Source organism: Psittacula echo, assembly GCF_963264785.1.
Source record: "Psittacula echo genome assembly, chromosome: Z".
Lineage (NCBI taxonomy): Eukaryota > Metazoa > Chordata > Aves > Psittaciformes > Psittacidae > Psittacula > Psittacula echo.
In genome coordinates, this window is record NC_137742.1 from 14,257,728 (window position 1) to 14,263,805 (window position 6,078).

Sequence of the window (6,078 nt, forward strand, 5' to 3'; positions counted from 1 at the left end):
GTAATAGCATTTCTCAACCACAGTTCTCTAAGTGCTGAGCAATAACAAACAGGACTTTATCCTCTTGTTACAAAGGATGAAAATATAAACTTGCAGCGATGTACAGCACAGTCCATAAATACAAGAAAAGCTGCAGCCTTCAAATCCCAGTGTGATTTTTGCCTAACTAGATGCCACAGGATCTGGCCTCATTTTTTTTACACTACTTTAAGTTAAAAAGAAAAAAAAAATACTTTTAACCTTTACAAACAATGTCTGCTATCTTCTAAGAATAGGGGTGACCTGCAGCTTTAGTTCTTAGAAAAGTGCAAGGATATGAAATGCAATATTATCCCAAAAGGAAAGCAAGGAAATGTGTTCCACTCAGCCTCTAAGATGCGTTCATACTTCCCATTCTTTAGGCTTCAGGTAGGTGAATGCGTCATGTCAGTTAAAATGTGTTAGTATGATATATTAACATATCAAGTTCTACAGAACAAATTCTGTCTTCAGGAATACTTTTGCATTTCTTAGCTATGACTAAAACCAACTTTGGATCCATGTTTTGTTTGTGGGTTTTTTTATGAAACATATTTCAGCACACAGTTCCCTGACATCAGATTTTATGCTGATTTAGGGTTCACTACTTCTACATCTTACACTGCTTCTTTGGAAAACTTACTTTGCTAAGAATGAGACCTTCACAAGCCTGTACAACTATAATGGACAACTTTGGTTGTCAGTGTAAAAGAAGTTGTTTTCACCAATACCAGCAATTAATGACACATTCATTACACCAATAAATGACACAATTAAAAAGCAAAGAAGCAGATACAAATAGATTTTTTTAGACTACTACACACAGGATTCACCTCATGCAAGCTTGATCACCCTAAAGACAGACTAGGGCGACTACTGAGCTATATGATTGGCTTTTGGCCAGAGAAATCCCACATTTGATATCTTGTTAATTGACATTTGACAGAGCATTTATCATGTGCACATCATCTTTATAATGCTGGCTTCCCGTTACCAGCTCAGGTAACAAACCATCTAAGTGAAAATATATGGATCGACATTTTTATCTTGGTTTGCATAGCTATTTATGACCAAACCACTTTAGCAGTGGTATCAATTACATAAAGGCTTGATAAAAAAAACATAAACCTACCACAGAGGAGTTAAAATTACTAAATAAACATATATGAAACAATCAAGAAAAAGGCAAATATTGTTAAAATAAATGCTGTACTTATGTAAACAGGGGCAGGAAGCATTGCTTAATCACAGTGATATACAGACACAGCAGTAAGAACTAATATAGTTTTGCTGTTGTTGAAGTAATTGTGTATTTACTTGGGTATTATGTGTGGCAAAGGACTCAATTTAGCAAACCTGGCATGCTTTGCAATGAAGGTCTGGTTTGTCCTCAATAGAAAAAGCAGAAAAAAGTTCACATTGTTTAACTGCAAAGAAAGATACTTCTCTGTCACTTAAAATTGAAGGAAGTTTCCATAATCCGGTGGAATTCATGGCATGGCATGAGATGGAGCAATTCCACTTCTATTCACTAGGGGGGAGTGGCACACATAAACAATAGCATTTCACCGCAGTGTGATTTATTCAATATAATGGGTTTCTTTTTCCTGTCTCCTCAAAAAAAAAAAAAAAAAAAAAAAAAACCAAAAAAAAAACCACAAAAAACCACAACACCACCGACTTGTATTCTTATTGAACGAAGGAAAAATACAAGAATTAAAGCATGACTACAGAAAGCTTCATGGTCTCCACAGTACCTCTCCAAACTCAGAAGCTAGAAATATTTTTAAAGATACATTTACTTCTCCAAAGCAGGAATTAGCAATGACTGAATTGCTGTGAAAAAGTAACTGACTTTCTATCTCATAGTTAACTTTTGCTGGAGCTAAAAGGCTGTAGGGAATTTGAAGGAATTAGGAAAGTTTGCTACAATTTAAACAACAAAATTCCAACAATAGTTTAAACCCCAAAAGTTCCTGAAAAAAAAAAAAATGCATAACTGGCTGATTACCAACAGAAAGATGTAAAGCTAGGGCAAAACGGTACCTTTAAAAGATAAATATGAGTATTTTGATATTGCAGTAAATATAAAAGATATATCACATCAACTGCTTTTGAGCCAAAGCTGTCTCTAGGTTACGTCAAGAGGTCGCTGATGGTGCCACAGTTATTTATAACTTTTATGTTCTCTATTGCTTCTACCCAAATCAAGAAACCCTTTCTGTAACTCCTGAAAAGTATTCCATGCAGCTCCTTAGCAAGACCTTCGCTCATCAATCAGCCCATTCATAACAGTTTTACAAATATATTTGTGTTAACTAATATATTATGTTTCCTGTACGTCAATTTCCAATTACATTTTAAACTCCTCAGCTATTCATGCACAAAAAATCTGCAGCTGATCCCCACAGAAAAAGCAATGCTGAATTACTTGTGAGCGCAATAGGGCCATCAAGGAGTTACCACAATCATGTTTATGTGCTGATTTTAACACTGATGAGCAGCTTTGCATTTCTCTCCTTTGGTTTCTGCAGTAAGGCTGCGGCTGCCAGGGTGGATGGTTGTGCACAGGGAAAAGCAGGGGGCACCCAGGCAGAGCCTGACTGTCCCAGGGAAGGGGGCAGCAGCAGCCAAGGCTGGGTGCTGAGGCCACCCCTCCTGCTCACTGCCAACAGGACACAGACAGGCCCAGGCTGCCTAGTTCCTGGTTAGGACTGGGCTGCTCCAGCCCTCAGCAGCTTGGTACTTGTGGATGAAAGAGGCTGTTGGAAAAGTTACCAGAAAAACCTGCCAAATGGGCTGTGTCGGGCTGCAGGGACTGGAATAATCCATCAGCCTCAGCCAAGACTCCAGGCTCAGAACCTGCCTGCCTGACCATGAATCATCACCACAGACTGGGCTTTCTTTTCCGCGCTACGGTTCCCCTGAAGCTGCTGAGTTAGAAAGGTCTTCGCCTAAAGTCTGCTGCATTCGGAGTTCGAAATAAGCCCTTGCCCAGAAGACACATGAGAAAGGTTCAGTTCCCTTGTTTGAGACCTTATCTGCACAGCCTCCTGTCCTGTGCAGAAGTGCTACCAAACCACAACAGGGAAGGCACCCAGGTCTCAGGCCTGCTGCCTTCTCTGCTCACCCGGAGCAGGCGTCCCTGCCCCACAGCTCTGCCTAGCACTGTATATGCAGGCTACTGGCAAGCTACAGTTGTTCGTACACCAGATGGAAACTGCATTTACAAAGCTCTTTTTGAAAGAAAATAAGAGATGAGTTTTGGGAAAAGTAATTGCTGGCTGCTGCCTAAGCCTAGAAGCACTAGTCTGAATGACATGACAGAATGAATGTAAAATGTTTTTTACCAGCTCTCTTTGTGTCCCAAAAGCCAGCATTGCCCGTGAGGTGCATGGGTCCTTTAGCCTTTGCTGTGATATTCCACTCTTCATGGCTATCGCTTTTTCTAAAGTTGTACAAGCTTCACAAACATTAAAAAATAAGCGGGACACTGGTGGTTTTGAAAATTTTAGGGTTCCTATTAGTATTATTGCTCCATCTTGCCCAGAGGAAATGTAAATGATCTTTAAACTTTGAGGGCTAAGGACACAGTAGAGAGAGTATAAGCCCAAATTTCTCTCCAAATTTTCAGGCAGTCTTATGCCTGAAGTCCTATGCCAAATGTGGCTGACAGTGCTGTGGCTCTATTCCTCACAAAGCGAAGCAAAACCCGCTCAGATCTTTAAGAAGTTAATATAGGAATCTGTGATCTCAACAATTTTTTTTAATTATGAATTTTACACAGTTAATTTTTGCATTTTCAGATTCAAAAGAAAATAAATTCCATTGCATCTTCACTATTACCAAACTTGCCAGAAGTCTGAAAACATTTTAATTCCTATTCATGTCAAATACTTTCACGTTTTTGTACCTAAAGTTAGGAATCTACATCTGTAGAAAATAACAGTAGCTGGGTTTGTATCACTCAGGGTGACTGGCTCCAGTGAAAGTTCTGAATCTAAAAATGAATCTTTCACTGGCTCCAGTGAAAGTTTCTGAATCTAAAAATCAAACTGACTTTATATATGCATTAAAGTGCTAAAATGCAGGCACCAGAATTTGACAGCAATTACAGTTCATTTACATGAATCATATTTTTCTCCTCCAGTCTTAGCAATGTGTTCCATCATAGAAAGGAATTACAGAAACAGATTTTCTCATTCAAATCTCTGTCCTGTTCAGATCACTTTCATTGGTTAGTGATCCCCTTTAGCCAACCACAAAACTGAGTGGATGTTTACGGAATTAGGCTCTCTGTGGTGTCAGAGGTAAGCAGCATCACCCAGATCTTCTAATTCCGGCTCAGTGACTAGACAATACCTTCCTCAGGGACTAGCCAGTCAGTGTTGAGGAAAGCTGTAAATACTTTTCCACTAAATTAACCTAATACCTTATAAAAATTATAAGTTAAAAAAGTTATAAGTTAAACATGTTACATGGTGTTCTCCTTTTGGCTTTGTATTAGATTTTAAAATTAGGCTTAACTGAAAGCCATATGAAAAACTGTTTTCAAATATTTCACCACAGAGTTGACAATAGGTGTGTTTTATTCTATTTTTCAATTGAGTGCAATTGAACAGTGAGGTGGCAGCACTCTCATGCGATTCCACAATTGCATACTGAGAGTTTCTTTGGAGGCCTAATGCCAACCCACTGGATTTTGCCTGAGCTTCTACTATTCCAACAAATTTATGTATTATTTGTATAGCTCTTTACAAGTAACTACCAATCGTGCAATCAGGTATTTCAAATTGGCTTACCTACAAAACTGGACCCTTCACACAAAACCCGGACAAAAAAACCCCACCCAGTAGTGCATAAGTGCAAAGAAAGATGTAACCCTGATAACAAAACCTGTTGTAAAAACCACTTTTTTCCCAGAATTCCTTAAATTAAAATATCAACTTGTACATTTTGGGGTTTTGTAGCAATCCCATTTGCACCTCATCAGAAAACTTTTAATTCTAACACAGAAACAACAATTTTTATTTTCCACAGTTGTATCGGCTTTGCATGGCAAGCTTCTGGTAGTGTGGGGCTAGAGGTGTTGCTTCTGTGAGAAGGTGCCAGAAGCTTCCCCTATGTCCAACAGAGCCAGCACCAGCCAGCTCCAAGATGGACATGCCACTGGCCAAGACTGAGCCCATGAGTGACAGTGGTGGCACCTCTGGGAGAACATGTCTAAAATGGCGGGGGGGATGACACCAAAAAAACCCTAAAAACAGCAATTGCAGCTGGAGAGAGGAGTGGGAGTATGTGATAGAAACAGCTCTGCAGTCACCAAGGTCAGAGCAGAAGGAGGGCAAGAGGCGCTCCAGGCACCAGAGCAGAGACTCCCCTGCAGCCCATAGTGTAGACCACGGTAAGGCAGGCTGTGCCCGTGCAGCCCATAGAGGTCCATGGTGAAGCAGTTCTCCACCTGCAGCCCACGGAGCTCCATGGTGGAGCAGGGGGATGCCCGAAGGAGGCTGTGACCCTCTGGGCAGCCTGTGCTGGAGCAGGCTGCTGGCAGGACCTGTGATCCCATGGAGAGAGGAGCCCACATTGGAGCAGGTTGGGTGTAGAACCTGTGACCTCACGGAGGGGCCACGCTGGAGCAGCCTGTTCCTGAAGGATGCACCCCACAGAAGGGACCCACACTGGAGCAGTTTATGGGAAGGACTCACACTGGAGAAGTCCATGGAATACTGTCTCCTGAGGGAGGGACCCCACACTGCAGCAGTGGAAGAGTGTGAGTTGTCCTCCCCTGAGGAAGAAGAAGCGGCAGAGACGATGTGTGATGAACTGACCACAACCCCTATTCTGGGTCCCTTTGATGTGCTATAGCATGAATTTCACTAGCTTTATATATTACTGCTACAATTTGCAAAAATAAAAGCAGAAACACTTCTGCATTTTGATATTACAACTTAAGATTGCTGTTTCCCAAGTCATAGAACTCAAACCAAATAAAGTTAAGCAATACCAACAAACTTTTGCACATAACAAACATTGCCATTTTGTTTATTTCACTTGCAA